The 17,373-nt window shown below is 32.7% G+C and overlaps 1 pseudogene across 1 annotated transcript; it reads left to right on the top strand.

Annotated features, from left to right (window-relative positions):
• Positions 1 to 12,179: 12,179 nt before the first annotated feature.
• Positions 12,180 to 15,181, top strand: LOC143547059 (isoflavone reductase homolog; annotated as a pseudogene). The gene is made up of 4 exons (XR_013137705.1): positions 12,180 to 12,741; positions 12,985 to 13,228; positions 13,726 to 13,964; positions 14,881 to 15,181. The product of XR_013137705.1 is annotated as an isoflavone reductase homolog (transcript).
• The last annotated feature ends 2,192 nt before the right edge of the window (positions 15,182 to 17,373 follow it).

Here is a 17,373-nt window from a genome sequence, read left to right as displayed (position 1 = left end):
TCAGTTAAAAATTTGACAATTTATGATTTAGCAAAACTAAACTAAATTAAACCATCTTCGATTAGTTAAAATTACAAAACATGAGAATCGATCAATGTTATAAGCTTCATGTTTCTTATTAGCAAATGTATTAGTTTTGTTAATCAGATTATTTTTAAGTGAATTGTTTAAATGGGTTAAGTGATAAATGAAAAAAGAAATCAGAGAAAATCAAACTAAATAAAAAAACAAAAAAAAATCAACTAACGATTTATCTCCTAAAATTGCGTCTATAGTCATGGAAGTGGGGAAACATCGCTTATTCGCTTTAAAATAATGCCTAAGCCACATTTTTAATAACTATGGTAAATAGCTACAAAAAGCTACATGAAAACGCGTCATATTTTGGGCAAGATAAAACGGGTGAACCGGTTGACATAACACACTTTTTATGTCCATTTATAAAACCTTTTTATAAACAACCAATGTGTCAGCATGGTTAATTATGAATATCTACATATTTGACGCAGTCTTTTTTATCTAAATTATTTAATTTAATCCATTTAAGAGAAACAAAACCCAAATTCATCAATTCGAATTTGTGAAACATGATCTTTTTCGCTAATAAACTAATGATGATTAGCCTTAAATATGTAATTTAGGTGAACTATCAACATACTTCACCCTTTCACTTTTGAGCTAAAGTTTTAAATTTGACCCAACACGTTTAAGATAAAACACAACATACGTCCATCAATTCAAATTTTAATATTTTTTTTATTAATACAATATTGATGTGATAAAAACAAATAACAATATATAAGCTAGCATAATACATGTTAAGGTATAGTCAAGAAAAATTATACATGGGATAACATAAACATCTGTGGCATAATAAAGAGAAGCAACACGAGTTGTTGCAGGAGACCGCATCACTGAATTATCAAACTCTATTTAATAGGAAACCAAGAAGTGATTTGACAAAAAAACCTTAATATATAAAATATAGTATCGAATGATAACTCTATTAATAAGAAACCAAGAAGTGATTTGACAAAAAAAACCTTAATATATAAAATATAGTATCGAATTTGGAGCATGACAGCCTCAATCGCATAATGCATACAATGAGACAAAAATTTTAAAAGGCACCATAATTGATAAATTGTTAAATTATCTATCACATAATTGATAACATGATTTTAAGAGCCTGTTTTTTAACTTGTTTCAGGCCCCCAAATTTTAAATGATTCTCGGAAACGGCTCTGCTTAAAAAATATGTTTAATAAAATCGATTTTATATCACTAATACGGGTTAAATTGTAAACATAAAAATAAATAAATAAATAAAATAATAAAGTTTGCTAAGAGCATTGTCTCCCTAGCTCTACTACAAACCTGCCATTTTAACAACAAATCTAGTTTTCAACATGCAGTTAAATCATTGAGTAACATTAAAAAAGGTACCAAAGATCGACATGTAAACTCTAGAACGTTGTTTTTGTTATTATGACACCAACTTTATTCATTAGCTAAAATGTAATTAAAAGTTAACTTCCCAATCAATAAGATATGCAGTCACCATATACATGAACCTGTTTGATAGATTATTTAGGTTTAATGATTGGCCGAAGTTTAGGAAAGAAATAAATATTGTAATTTTTAAAATTATAAAGCTATGTTGATAAAGTTGGAACTTTGATAAGAAACACAAATTAAGAAACACAAAAATCTTTGAATTTTTTAAATTTGAATTTATGCATATAAAGTTCGAAATAAGTTACAATTTTGACTATTTTAACAATTATCCATATATGTAACTGACATGAAGTTAAAAAAATTCAAACTTCAAAATAATAAGTCAAACCAATAATTATGTTGTTACATAATCAAATTCAAATATTCAAATTGGTCACAAAATACATTGAGCCGGGTGATGACAAGATCCTTATTCTTAAACCGAGTAATCAGTATGTATACTTCTAGTCTCATTCTAATGTATCCATCCAGTTGAATTTCTAAATAACATACATTAAAACTAAAGAGTCATGTACACACGATTCAACCATACCATACCTAAAATTTTAAATTATCGATTCATACGAAGAAGAAACGTATGTGAATAACCAAAATTTTAGTTAAAAAAGATATTATTTTACATTATGGCTCACTCTCTTAGTCTCTTTTAGTGATTTAAAACCTGATAACACATCTCCGTCATCTGCAAAAGTGATGTTGAAGCCAATTGGTATATTGAACGGCAAGTTGTTTTAGTAACTGATGAGGGTCAAGATAAAATTAAGTTTAATAGTTGAATGAATAACACGAATCCGGTTTCGTGTAAAAAAAATCATATATGGTTCCATCCACAAAGTGAAATACATTTTAGTTTTGAATTATTTAAAATTCTAAAAATTCTAAGAATGCATAATATATATAGAATTGACCAATATTACGTTTCAATATTACGTTATAATGAAATCTAAAAACAAAATGTTACAATGTTTAATTAGAAATACAAGTAACAGAACCGGATTATGTTAAGCGAATTTTTTTATATAAGAATAAATTTTTTTTATAAGAATACCATTTCGTCTTGCAAAATCATCTCTATCGACCAATCTTCTCCGGATTTGTTATTGTCCTTGAGACGTAATAGTTTCAATATACGAACCTTGAGGACACAATCATTGTTAGTCACATCCAACTGGTTCAACATCGTAATGTTTGATGGTACCATCTTCCTGTTTGAGAAAAAATCAAATTAAAGAAACGATTAAACATTGAATAATTATACTTTGAACGAAACAAATAAAAGAAATAAAATAAATAAATGGGATTAAAAAAATAAACTTTGCAAAGAAACGAATAAGATTTTGATCAAGGTAGTGAGAAGGTGTGAGAATTTGTGTGTGCGGATCAGAGTATATATAGATAAATAGAATGAGTTTGAATTTTTTGATTGTTCCATAACAAAGGAAGGTATAAATATAGTAAATTTAGAGCATAAAATTATGGATTTTTGAAAAACATTAGACCAATAAATCATACCAACTAAATTATAATTAAATTTAAATCCGTAAAAACTTCTTAGGTTGTTTTGATATAAATCAATTCCAATACATCTAAAAATAAACCCAATTATGATATATTTATATTAAATCATATAGATAAAATATCAATTAAACAATACTAATCAAAATAAAACAAACGAACATTTGGTCTAACACCTGGTGTGCGGTAACAAAAGATTATGAAATCCTAAAAATAATAAATGGTTTCTTGTCAATGAACATACCAAAAGTTGTCAAACAAAATAACAATAGTAGATACAATGTAATACTTGATGGTTTAGTGAGCCGAAGTAAGGTTGATCGATGGTGAAGACAGGCATGGATAGGACGAGATGACTAACATTAAACTTCCTGATGGTGAACAGGTACATGGATGTGGACTGTTGATTTTTCGGATTGAATGAAATCAAGAGGGAGATCGGTGGAAGATAATGGAGGCGTGAAAGAGGGAATACTTGATTTGGGTGATTAGGTTAAAATAGTTTCCGTATTATGAATGCAAAAGAATGGAATGATGGATGTGAAAACCGGGTATGGTATAGTGGTGGTGGGTTATGGTTAATATTCATAGTCAATTCGTAGTCAATAATTTAATGATATTCAATAATTTCAATAATATTCCATATTGCATATTTTTTAAATATAATCCATAACACAATTAATAGATATTAATAGTAATGAGTTTTGGAGTAATTGATTTTGTTTTTGATTTATTTTATTGTCAAGAAAATTAGAGAAGTGATTGATAAAATTGAAAACATACGAAATAAACAAATAGGAAAGGGTCATGTGGACTCAATCTCAATTGTTTTAATAGTATATAAGTAGATTTCCGGATCGAATGAAATCAAGAGGGAGATCGGTGAAAGATAATGGAGGCGTGAAAAAGGGAATACTTGATTTGGGTTAATTAGGTTAAAATAGTTTCCGTATTATGAATGCAAAAGAATCGAATGATGGATGTGAAAACCGGGCATGTTATAGTGGTGGGTTATGGTTAATATTCATAGTCAATTCGTAGTCAATAATTTAATGATATTTAATAATTTCAATAATATTCCATATTGCATATTTTTAAATATAATCCATAACACAATTAATAGATATTAATAGTAATGAGTTTTGGAGTAATTAATTTTGTTTTTGATTTATTTTATTGTCAAGAAAATTAGAGAAGTGATTGATAAAATTGGAAACATAGGAAATAAACTAATAGGAAAGGGCCATGTGGACTCATTCTCAATTGTTTTAATAGTATATGTAGATTATGGTTAATATTCATAGTCAATTCGTAGTCAATAATTTAATGATATTTAATAATTTCAATAATATTCCATATTGCATATTTTTAAATATAATCCATAACACAATTAATAGATATTAATAGTAATGAGTTTTGGAGTAATTAATTTTGTTTTTGATTTATTTTATTGTCAAAAAAATTAGAGAAGTGATTGATAAAATTGGAAACATAGGAAATAAACTAATAGGAAAGGGCCATGTGGACTCATTCTCAATTGTTTTAATAGTATATGTAGATTACATCTCCAAATATCTATATTACTTTGCAAAACTTAAAAACTAGAGAAACCTTTGAAATCAGAAAATCCACTACTTGAAAACGTTATCTTGAATTCGATTCCCCATGTATTTAACAAACTTAAAAATTAACTGGTGACAAACTTTATTTTAAATACAAAAAATAACTTAATACTTGATTTAAAAAACAAGTCAACAAGATCATGAATAATATATACAGAAAATAAAATAAGAAATCATCTAAAAATTTGAAATATTATATATTTGTTTTAATATTTACCATACACTCTTGGAAATCTTGATGTAATGTTCGAAAATTTTCAACAATTTTAATGTTATGTATTTAAAATATTCTTTTGTTTATTGTTTTCTATTTAAATAAAATATTAGTTAATTATTATAATTAAGAATGTTAGCTACATATTTTAACTTTGAATCTAGTAAAAAAAAAGAGAATAAAATTGCAAAAAGAAATACTATTTTAGGAAATTGAATAATAAAGGTCAATTAAATGATTATTGAATTTAATTAATAATGAACTAGCAATCGAACCCGCGCGTTGCCGCGGGCCGAGTTGGGGCCATGTTTTGTCTGCGACAGATGTGTTCATACAGTCATTCGCTTTATAATGAGACAACTGCGTTAACTCTGCACTATCTAATCCTTTGACGCAATTTTTTTTCCAGTTAGGTTGGGGCCACGCACTTTTAGTCCTCAACTTCAAATTTCAATGTTTATAACAGAAACCAATTAACAAATTTGAAATCATGGTTTGTGTTTGTATATAATTAAGTCAAAAGAACTTTTTTTTTACAACAAACCTTCTATTTTGGTTAAGTGCCAACGTTGACTAAAAATTCAAACATTCCATCTTTTTAACCTTGTGATCCATATTTGAACTCCTAACCTCAAAGCACTATGAGCATTGTTCCCCTTCATTTGAGCCCACACCCATATCGATATCATCAATCCTCTCCCTTTGTTATTCTTTGACTGACTTATGTAAAATTTGAGAATTAAGTTAATTTCTTTGAAGAAATTGCTTCATGATTCTTGAGTAACCTAAACATTCCCTGCTGCGAAGCAAAAACCAAAAGTTGCCTTAATATGTCATCTTTATTTTGAAGGACAGAGAACCGGAACCCGAATTCGTTTCAAAATGTGTAACAAACTAAAATTTCAACAAAGTGTAAATGTTATACCCGAACCATAGCCCACGAACCCGCCCAGTCCTGACCCGTAGCCTGGCCTGTAGCCCAACTCGCCCAGTTGTAACCTTTAACAAAACCTATGCATGTAAAGTAAATGGGCTATGCACTTTTGATCACACAATAAAAATGAAAAATAGGCATAATTGTAAAGTTAGTAGCTGTTACCGATGATGGCCCATGAAAGAAAAACCTGCAAATGAAAAATGGCAAACATTAAAGAATTGTCTATCAAAGCTAAACAGAAAAACCATGGAGCAGTTGGATAGGCAGCAACCAAAGTGGTTTTAGTTGGAGCATTATATCATGTGCATAAAAAATGAAAGCTAAAATCAGTCAAAACTCATAATGTTAGTTTCATCTATCAAATTGAGCAAATAATCAGCTTCCTTGTTGAACAAACTAATAACAGAGACAATATAATCATAATCGACGATAATACCTTTACCATGACTGATGGAATTGATGCAAAAATCGACACACAAAACAACCTAGTTGAACAGATTAGAGATGACGAGGATACGAAACCTTACAATTTACATAAGGGAAATGCTCTTACAATTTACATAACCGTGAAAGCAATGCCTTAGATGATTGTACACAATGCAGGAAAAGTTGTAAGCCTAGCACAGTACTAAAATGTGAGTACCAAAAGTTTCACAATTAATATATATATATATAATTTGATGGAAATATTATATTATAAATAGTAATAGATTGTGTGGTATCCTATATGAAAAAGCTAATATGATGCTATGTGAATAATATGTTTTGTTTTAATAGTATAGTCAGATATATGAGTGAAATAGATCAAGAGCAAAATACTAAAATTCAAAGATATGGAACGAAGGAAATGGTGTTGTTTTTGCATGTTTGAATTTTCTGTTATCTATTTCCTTGCCCTGGTTGATTGTAATATTCTTTTTAACTTTCCGGTTTCTAGCTTCTAGCTAGATCCGCTCTTTTTTGTTAAATAAGATTTGTCTTTCAAGAAAAAAAAGCTAAACCTAAACAATCTAGCAACTGTTGGCCATATCCTGAAAACATTGGTGACTAACTGTGTCATGGTCGTACTCTAGATTTCGGATACCCAATCGTAAGTAAAAAATAAAGGGACCCTAGTATGTTATACACATTAGGTAGGTAGTTAAACAACTTTACTATCACTATTATTGGCCTTTATTATGTTGTCATTATTGGACTTCAATAGAAAAAAAACGAGTTTACAAACTAATATCATACACTAAACAGCGTTCGAGGCTCGCATATGGTTACCATACAACCTTTCAAATGATTTCGATGCAAATTTGTATAATCTACCAGCTCAATTGATATTTATATGTTTTCTTAGTCAGTACGTTTTTCTTTGGACTCAGCCGAGTAAAAAAGCCGTCCTTAAATTCTTGTCATTGTAATTTTAATTGGAAAATTGGATTTTAATAATCCCAACTTTATGCAATTGGCCGATAATAATCCTCACTTTGAATATAGCTGTCACTGGTCCTAACTTTCACACTATTTGTTTTCATTGGACCTCCGTTAAAAAAATTTAACGACGTTAAGTTTTTTTCAAATTTCAAACTGATATTTTAGGGCTTTTGATCAGAATGAGTATACGAGTCGATTGATGTAAAACTTACCTCCAAACAGTGGTCCAAACGACTAACGGATGCTTCAATTCCGGTGTTTAAGCTATTAATTAACAAAAATCAAGTTATATGAAGCGTTGTTTCGAGTTAAGTTTTACATCAATCGATTCGTATTCTCATTCCGATCAAAAGCCCTAAAACATCAATTTAAAACTTGGAAAAAAACTTAACGTCGTTAAATTTTTTTTAACGGTGGTCCAATGAAAACAAATAGCATGAAAGTTGGAACCAGTGACGGCTATTTTCAAAGTTATGATTATTATCGGCCAACTGCGTAAAGTTGGGATTATTAAAATCCAATTTTCTATTTTAATTTTAAAATATTTTTAAAAGTGTTTAAACTGTAAAGAGATAATAATAATAAGGGATAAAATAAGTAAAAATGAACGTGAGGTAGGTATAGGTGTCGACATCCGGTGTGGGCCTTGAAAGAATTAATGGTGCGTGACGTGGTCGGTGCGTCAATTAATTTTCCGTTGCTAGTACCGAAGCTATGGACACTTCCATGCAACTACCATCATATGTTTTCCTTCTTGACTATATTTATTAATTATTTTACACATTAACGTGGTGTTGATAGGTAGCCAGCGTGGCGATTTTTATCAAAAAAAAAAAAGAAGAAAATAAAGAAAATAAAAAAGGACAAGTCAAGGACAGTGAACCAGACCGTCTTGTGGGTAAGCTAAATGAGACAATGGCTTTAGGCCTTCAGATTTATAGGGCATCCGTCTTAAATAAGAGTTACGTATTATGAGATTTTGAAAGTAGATTTCTTTTAGAATTAACAACTCAATGATGAGCCACAAGCTAACGATGATTGCTTCATATTCATTATCACGGCATATCATTCATATTCTATAATTCATGTATATTCTCTAGCGCTATACGCATACAGAAAAGAAAATGGCCTCAACTATTCGTACTCGTATTCATATTCGATTAAAATTTGAATTATTCTATTCGAATCGTATTCGTATTATATTCCATATTCGAAATTCGATTCGATTCGTATTTGAAACTAGAATTCGAATTGAATACGAACCGAATTCGAATAAATTCAATTTGATTCAAGTTAACATATGTTAAAATTTTCAAAAACCAAAATCATAATTATAAAACACAAAATATTAGTTTAAAGTTTTTCCAATACCATGTGATAATAAGTTTAAAATTAAAATACAAATACCGTGGGATAAAAGATTGTGGTGTATGCTATTGGGTTTAATAATTTGTAATTAACATTTATTATTTATGGATTTGGCCCAAACAAAAAAATTACACACACATGCGCGCGCGCGCGCACACACACACATATATATATTAATTTGAATTCGAATTTCGAATCAAATTGAATAATAAATCATAAATTCATATTCAATTTGTATTCGATTAATATACTCGAATACGAATCGAATTCGAATTTTTAAAAAACGAATTCGAATCTTAATAATCAAATTCAAATCAAAGCGAATTTCGAATGCTTCGAATTCGAATCAAATTCTGAACACCCCTATATGACACATATAATGAAAATAACTCATCTGGTAAAAAGGTGGATACACTTATTTTGGGTTGATTTGTTTAATTAATTGATTGTGTATGGCTGGCATATTTAAAGAATTAAAGTAGTGATGGATCCATAAATTTTTGTTAGTGGGGACCAAAAAATAGGTCATGTTAGAAGGGTCAAGTGAAAACATATCGCGTCAAAATTTATTTCCTCATAAATAAAAGATCAGTTTATAAAATAACTACAAACATGCAAGTCGCCTTTTCCGATACTGAAATCTATTTTCGTATTGATGGGACACAATGCCCAAACACTTGGTAGCCTCTTTTGGGCTAGTTTAAAAGGCCTAAATTAGAGGCGTTAACTCCTACAGGCGAACAATTCCTATGGAGGGTGTTTAAGTATCATTGGTTTAACACTAAATTTTTACTTAAGACTAGATGAAGCAAATGTATAAAAACATACTATTATTATATGCTTCAATAGAAACTATAAAAGAAATTATTTGATCACATAAATTCTCTTTCAGTCTCTTTGGTCCCTCACTTTCTCTCTCATGCTTCTGTTTCATGAACCCGAAATGAAATGGAGATTGGGTTTGGAAAATTGGTAGGATGGTACCTGATTGGCCGATTTGGTGATGACAAACCCGGATATCCGATGGATTGCCCCGAGTACCCTTACTACAGTTACATAAAAGCATACTTATTTAATATATATAAAAAGTCTAGATTTATTTCTTCTAACGATTATGTCATTGAAAACGTTAGATAAACATAATTGTTAAGAAAACACACAATATACTTTAACGATTATAGTTGTTATTATGCGACTAATTATCTCTAACTAAGTTACAACTAAAAATTTAAACTATATGGCTGGAAATGACATATACTAAAATTAGAAATAACAAGTTTAAATTCATCCATTGGTTTTTATCTCATACACGTTTGAATGACTCAAGCCATCAATTGGTTTCCGACAATTGTTAATGAGCACTGGGCTCGATCTAGACTATACCTAAAATAATGCTGCAGGTGGGGTTACACTTTGTTTGGCTTTGGTGTTTTTATGTGAACAATATTATGAGCTCTTACAAAAAAAAGTATGGACATCAACTGCTTTTAGTATAACTAAGATTAAGTTGGTGTCTTCAAATTTATAAACATGTGATTATTCATATTTAACTTTTGACTTTACTTACTGATCTGGACAACAATACAAAGTTTATGCAATTTTGAAAATGAAAACACGAAAATTTTAATTATATTAATTTGTTGACTGCACAAACCAATCGTTGAATTATTTACGTTAACTATACGAAATTTTGGGTGAAATCGATTTAAAACTTGCGTTAAAATTAGTTTTGATATGTCGGATATATACACAACTCTTTAAACTTTGGCTAAAACAAGTTATCTTTTAACTAGGGATGGCAAAAAAAACCAAACCCGATGGGGAAAACCGAAACCCGCCCCGAACGGGGCGGGTTCGGGGACACTTAATCGGGGACGGGTCCGGGTTCGGGGTTTCCCCGTTTAAGTTAATCGGGTTCGGGGCGGGTACCCGCCCCGTATACCCGCCCCGTATACCCGCCCCGTATACCCGTTTAAAACCCGTTTAATTAAATATAATTTTTATATTTATATATAATATATTATTTATTATTTATTTTCCCAATAAGGCTGCCTAACCCATTTTCCCGTATACCCGTTTAAAACCAGTTTCCTACTTTCCCATTTGGCCATTTACCCTAACCCTAGAACAACCTCCCGCCCGCACGCCGCCGCGCATCTCTGATCTCACAGCCCGACTCGCCATTCTGCAGTCGCCGTTCCCCATTCTGCAGTCGCCGGACTCGCCATTCTGCAGTGAGTAGGCACAGCCCGTTCCCCATTCTGCAGTCGCCGCCGCGCATCTCGCCGGACTCGCCTGACTCGCCACCGCCGCGCATCTCCACAGCCCAGTGAGTAGTGGTTTCAAAATCTATTTTGATATATTTAGTTTCTGTTTTTGATAGATTCAAACTTTGTTTGATAGATTTAGTTTGATAGATTCAATCTATTTTTGATAGATTTAGTTTTGATAGATTCAAACTTTGTTTGATAGATTTAGTTAACAAGATTCTTGAACTGAATACATATATAGTTATTTGTTAACTGAGGTCAACACTCACTAACTCATTGTTCATTCTATTAGATCATTGACGGTTGTAAGTTATGCTTTGTGTATTGTATTAAGTGCATTGACTGTTGTGAAGCATGCTTGTGTATTGTATTAAGTGCATTGACTGTTGTGAAGCATGCTTGTGTATAAGTGTATTGTATTAAGTGCATTGACTGTTGTGAAGCATGCTTTGTGTTTTGATTGCGATGCTAAGAACATTTTCATTTTCATAATTATTCCATAATTATTCGTAGGATTTATGGAAGGACACACACAACAACCACAAACATCTCCGGGTGATAACTCACAAGCCGATAGCAATAACTGTATAAACTTTTGACTTTTGTGATATGAATATAGCAACTTGTTCAGAAGAATCCGAGGCATATTGCCAAACTATTGAATATGATTGTGACGATGGTATTGAGGTAATACATATATATATGGTTTATCGTTTACATTTTAATATGGTTTAACATTGATTCTTATATAGTTTCCAATTAATATGTTAATGTTTGATTATCATAGCAATCCGGCGTGACAAGTGTTTGAATGGTTGAATGGGTGCGGTATGGACGTGTAAGAAGGATCAATCATGAAGTTAATTTCCGTTGTGATGGGAGAAATAAACATTTTTATGTATTAATAATGTCTTTTGTATGTGTAATATGTTTGGATATTGAACTTTTTGTGTATTAAAATTGTATTGTAATTTTGTATCATTTTCTTACAATCGGGTTTTAAACGGTGAACCCGACGGTTAAATGGGGATCCCCACGGGGAATTTAGCCCGTTTAAAAACCATTTATGCTAGACGGGTTCCCCGAATACCCGCGGTTTTCCCCGAATCCCCGATGGGGATTCCCCGTTTAGTCCCCGCGGGTTTTTAGACGGTTTTGGTAATGGGTTTTATAAACCGGGGCGGGTATGGGATTGGCATTCCCCGCCCCGAAACCGCCCCGTTGCCATCCCTACTTTTAACCAAGTCATTAGGTGCATATTCCTGTGCATTAACAAAAGATACAAATTTGTTAATTATAATGTGTTCAGTTAAAGTTGAAAAGAACTTTACATGGAGAAATAAGTGATTCGTACAAACATAACCACATGGTTCCTTTTCTTTGTTTCAGAAAAACCATCAAACACAAATAGACTTAGAAATTTAGCACGTGATAATAACATCAGCCATGCTAACGTCACTGGTTCCAAGTTATATATCTTATTCCAATATATTGGTGATCAATAATTCAGTATGTAAACCCTGAAAAAACCAACAAAATTTAAGAATGTCAAAGAGCAAGATTCTAGTAGTGGGTGGCACAGGGTATATTGGCAAGAGGATTGTCACGGCTAGTTTAGCTCAAGGCCACCCGACGTACATCCTTATGCGTCGAGAGATTGGTTTTGATATCGAAAAGATTCAAATGTTGTTGTCGTTTAAGGAACAGGGAGCTCGGTTGGTTGAGGGTTCGTTTTCTGATCATCAGAGTCTCGTGGATGCAGTTAAACAAGTTGATGTCGTAATATGCACCATGTCAGGGGTTCAGTTTCGGTCACATAATATCCTCCTTCAACTTAAGCTTGTTGATGCCATCAAAGAAGCCGGAAACATCAAGGTAATAATTACCAAGGGCGAAGGCGACCCTGGTCACTGCCGTTTTTTCGTTTAGTAGGGTAAATTTACACGATTTTTTGTCCGAAAATTTTTATAGGTATTGAGCACGGTCACCCCGAGGTATTGAGTCCAAAATTTTTTACTCTTAATTAATTAATTATCATTAATTTGACCTTTGGGTTTATATATCGGTTCAATTCAATTAATATGAATCTTTTCATAATATATTGTTTTTTCGAAATAGCGGTTCTTGCCTTCAGAGTTTGGGATTGATCCTTAACGAATGGGAAACGCGCTCGAAGCTGGAAAGGAGACGTTCGGGGACAAGATGATCATAGGAAAAGCCATTGAAAATGCTAAAATTCCATACACCTATATTTCTGCAAACTGTTTAGGTGGTTATTTCGCCGGCAATCTTTCACAATTAGCAGGCTCGCTCATGCCTCCAAGGGACCGAGTGTCTATTTATGGTGATGGAAATCGTAAGGGTATGACAAAGTTATTTTTTTGGAATGTTTTGGATTGGTACATGGTTTAGGATTCAACTTATTATTTCCATGAGGTTTTTGAAAGTTAATGTATTACTATTCCTGGAATTGAACTCATCATCAAGTTTGCTTGGTGGTAAACGAACTCCATAGAGTTTGGTGAATAACTTTAGACGATGGGTATAGTTTGATGAAAAAAAGAACTTCATAGAGTTTGCTAGCTTATCACCACCGGTCCGGCCCTGGCTCTGATATGATCTGTAACAGCCCAGCTACCACCACACTATAATATTATCCGCTTTGACACTAGCGAGTACCAAAAAAATTGTCAGTGAAATGCTAACGAATACAAAAACTTTCAAAACACGCCTAAAAGAACTTAGCTAAATTATAAACCACCTACTAGTTCAAAAAACTTCCACTCATGTCTGTATTGTGCAGGGCAATATGACTTTCAAAATTAATTATGCTATTTAATTTCTTCAAAATGTTTGTAGTTGTTTTTCTTGATGAAGACGATGTTGCAACATACACAATCAAGACAGTAGATGATCCACGCATGTTGAACAAGACGTTGTATCTTCGACCCGAAGAGAACATTCTTACCCAAAACCAGTTGGTTGATAAATGGGAGAAACTTACCGCTAAAACACTTGAGAAAGTTCACTTATCTGCTGCAGACTTTCTTGCTTCCATGAAAGGTTAGTGTAACTGAAGTAACAGCAAAACAAAAGATGTTGTCCTATGTAAGGGATTCATGATTAATTGTGCTTACACAATATTCATCAATAAACATTTATTTTTTATAATTAAATTACTTTTCATACCAAATGAAATGATTTACAAAAATTTTAATCAATTTGTAATAATTAATAAATATTACTTTGCTAGTAAAAGAAGTAATATAAATGAAAGTATTATATAAAAGAAATAGAAATGATGTAAAACATGTATAAAGGAATGTTTTTCAAATCAAAAGATTACCTATATTTCTTATTTTAACAAATTACCACATCTAAAATCATTTGAAACTAAAGTAAACGTAATGTTTAAGTCGTTAAAACACATTATGTACAACTCATTAATGCATTGAAGACGGTTAAAATACTTATTTTTTTTAAATGGGCACATAATCTTGAATGTGACTGGATTTATTGCCCTTAACTAGAGGTGTATACAACCATTTTTCCCCAAACCGAACCGGTTTGGGTTTTGCATGGTAAAAACTGGTTTGACCTAAACCGGTTTAAGTGTAGAACTTGTCAAACCGATCAAAACCGGTTCGGGTCGGTTTATAAACCGGTTAACAACCGGTTCTAAGCAAAAAACCGGTTTTATTGTGAAAATATCGAGTGGTTCGGTTTTGGTTAACCGGTTCCAGACCTATTTTTTCTGCATGTCTACCCTTAACTCCATAGGATGGTACCACAAATGCACATATTATTCTCCCCCAAAAAATGGACGAAGAGATCTTTTTTTCTTTCTCTTAATTTTTTTTTGGGGGGGGGGGGGGGGTTGCATTAAGTAACGTTTTTCTTTCAAGTTCTAATATCATGCTACACCATAGATTATTTTTAGGTTATTGTGATTTTGATGTTCGTAAAGTGAAAAATTGATACAAAACGGATTTACGAATATGTTTTGTAGATGAGGACGATGTTCTTCAAGGAGCATTTGCACGTATTTATCATATTTACTATGAAGGTTGTTTGATGAATTTTGAAATCGGCGAAGAGGGAGAAGAAGCTTCTAAGTTGTATCCGGAGGTCAAATACACTCGTGATGATGCATATTTGCAACGATATCTCATGTGATGTCACAGTTTTGCAAAAAATGCGGCAAGTGAAAAGCAAAATTTCAAGTTTGTCTCAACGATGCATTACAATCGATTTGGAATGACTTTAACTAAAAGCTATAAATAAAGTGTAATATTGTGAGGATTAGTGCACAAATTGAAACAAACTTTCTTTGCATGATTTGACTCTACTTTGTTATCATGATACCATACGAATAGAAATGCACAGAATGACTCTAATCCTTAAAAAAGAATCTATATCTATTAGGGGTGTTCAAAAGTATCCGAATCCGAATCCGAATCCGAATTATCCGAAAATCCGGAGAAACTAAAAATTATATAATGTATTATATGATATAATAATACAGCTTATAAAGGTTTTAGGATAATTTAATAATTCTAGATCTGAATCTGTTTCCTGTCTCCCTTTCTCACCGTCGATTAACATCACCGACCACCACCTCCTTAACTCAATACCGCCTACACCATCACCATTCACCAGGCAGCAGCCCCGTCGCTTCTCGCCGCCAATACCTTCATGTATTTGGTATCATCATCCCGACCTTCTCGTAATACCAAAATCAGAATCATCATTCCGACCTTCTCGTGCCTCTTTAAACCCTACTCCCATAATAAGTAATCAATTTTGAAGAGTTTTCAGAAATTGTTGCAAGTGTTTGGTAATCTGAGAGTTATACAACATCAACTAATACGACTTTGAAAGAACAATTATTCAAGTAATGATATGGAATGGACTTTGATTATAGGCTGTGATGATTTTTATCTTTTGATTTGGAAGTAATGATGATGGTCAATTTTGATTGTTGATTTTTAACAATTTCGGATATCCGGTTCACTATCCGAACGGATATCCAAAACTTCGGATATCCGCCGAAGTTTCGGATTTGGATTCGGATAGTGTTTTTCACTATCCGAAAGGTTCGGATATCCGGTTTTGAACAGCCCTAATATCTATATATAATATATATAAGGGATATTGGTTTTTAATACTCTCAACTTTGACCCATTGGTAGATAACACTTCCAACTTTCGATTTGTTACCCACCACTCCCAACTTACACCCTATTTTCCTATACTACTCCCCGTCTAACAGAACACTAATCTCGTTAGTGTTTTGGACAAAATATGTCATTCACATTAGTGTAGGGGTGAAAATGAAATTTAACTTGCTTAAACTTAAATCTCTAACCATATAACATAACAGAGAGAGGGAGGGAGGGAGGGAGAGAGAGAGAGAGAGAGAGAGAGCTGATGAGAGAGAAATAGACAGTCTGCCATGTATTCTGGGGACGGTCCGCCATATTTTCCGGCGCCGGACTCATATTTCATCCATGTTCCTCGATGAAATCCTGTAACAACGCAAAGTTGAGACCATGGTGATTTGTAGAAGTACAACGGCAGGGGTAGATGTAGGCGAGGGAGAGGTTGGCGACGACTAGGGTTCCGCCACCTCATCGTTGTCGTACCCGGATTTTCATTATACGACAATGAATGTCACATGATCCATTCAAACACCAAAAGAGGACCTTGAAACAGATTAGAAATATACAAACACCTCCGGCGACCGTGGAAGCGACCGAAAACCCCGCCTGAAACTCTAACCACTGTAATTTGTAATTGACCGGCCGATCTGTAGTTTGTTAATACCCTTTTCTATTTGAGTTAAAGTGATTCATAAATTGATGCCGTTTATTTGTTAATCTGAGATGGGGTGCAAGTGGTTTTCAAGGATATAAGGGAGGAAAATTGTTGTAGGTGGGTTGATGTTGATGAACCAGAAAGATCATTGGGGCGGGATCAATTCGGAATGTTTTCTATATGGTTTGTTACCGACTCGATTGCAAACACTAAATAAGAGGGGTGATTAATGTTTGTAAGTGGCAGTGATGGTTGGTGGCTGTTAGCGGCGGCGATGGTTGGTGGTTTTCGACATAGAAGATGGGTGGTGGTTCGGTGGAGATAGAGGGTGGACATATAATAATACAAAATTTTAATTTATCCCTTAAACTTTGAAAAATGACATTTTTACCCAAAACACTAACGTAGTTAGTGTCTCGTTACTCCGGGAGTGCCAAAAGAAAATATGTTAAAAGTTGGGAGTTGTTTTGGATAAAAATCAGCTAAGGATAATGTATCCAAATCTGTCAAGTGAGGTATAGTGCTAATACGATAACAGTGAATGTCAAAAATTAACAACGTAATCTTTGGTCGAATTGCTTCGGTCAAATATTAACAACGTAATCTTTGGTCAGATTGGTACGTGATTATGATAATCTCCGGCACAAAAAACCCCCGGACGGTGAAAACTATCACCGTCAACTTTATTAAT

The sequence above is a fragment of the Bidens hawaiensis genome, unplaced genomic scaffold (genome assembly GCF_021521415.1).
Source record: "Bidens hawaiensis isolate Kalapana, Puna unplaced genomic scaffold, B.hawaiensis_p1.1 tig00014593_1, whole genome shotgun sequence".
In the NCBI taxonomy this organism is placed as follows: domain Eukaryota; kingdom Viridiplantae; phylum Streptophyta; class Magnoliopsida; order Asterales; family Asteraceae; genus Bidens; species Bidens hawaiensis.
This window is presented reverse-complemented; position numbering and strand designations above follow the sequence as displayed.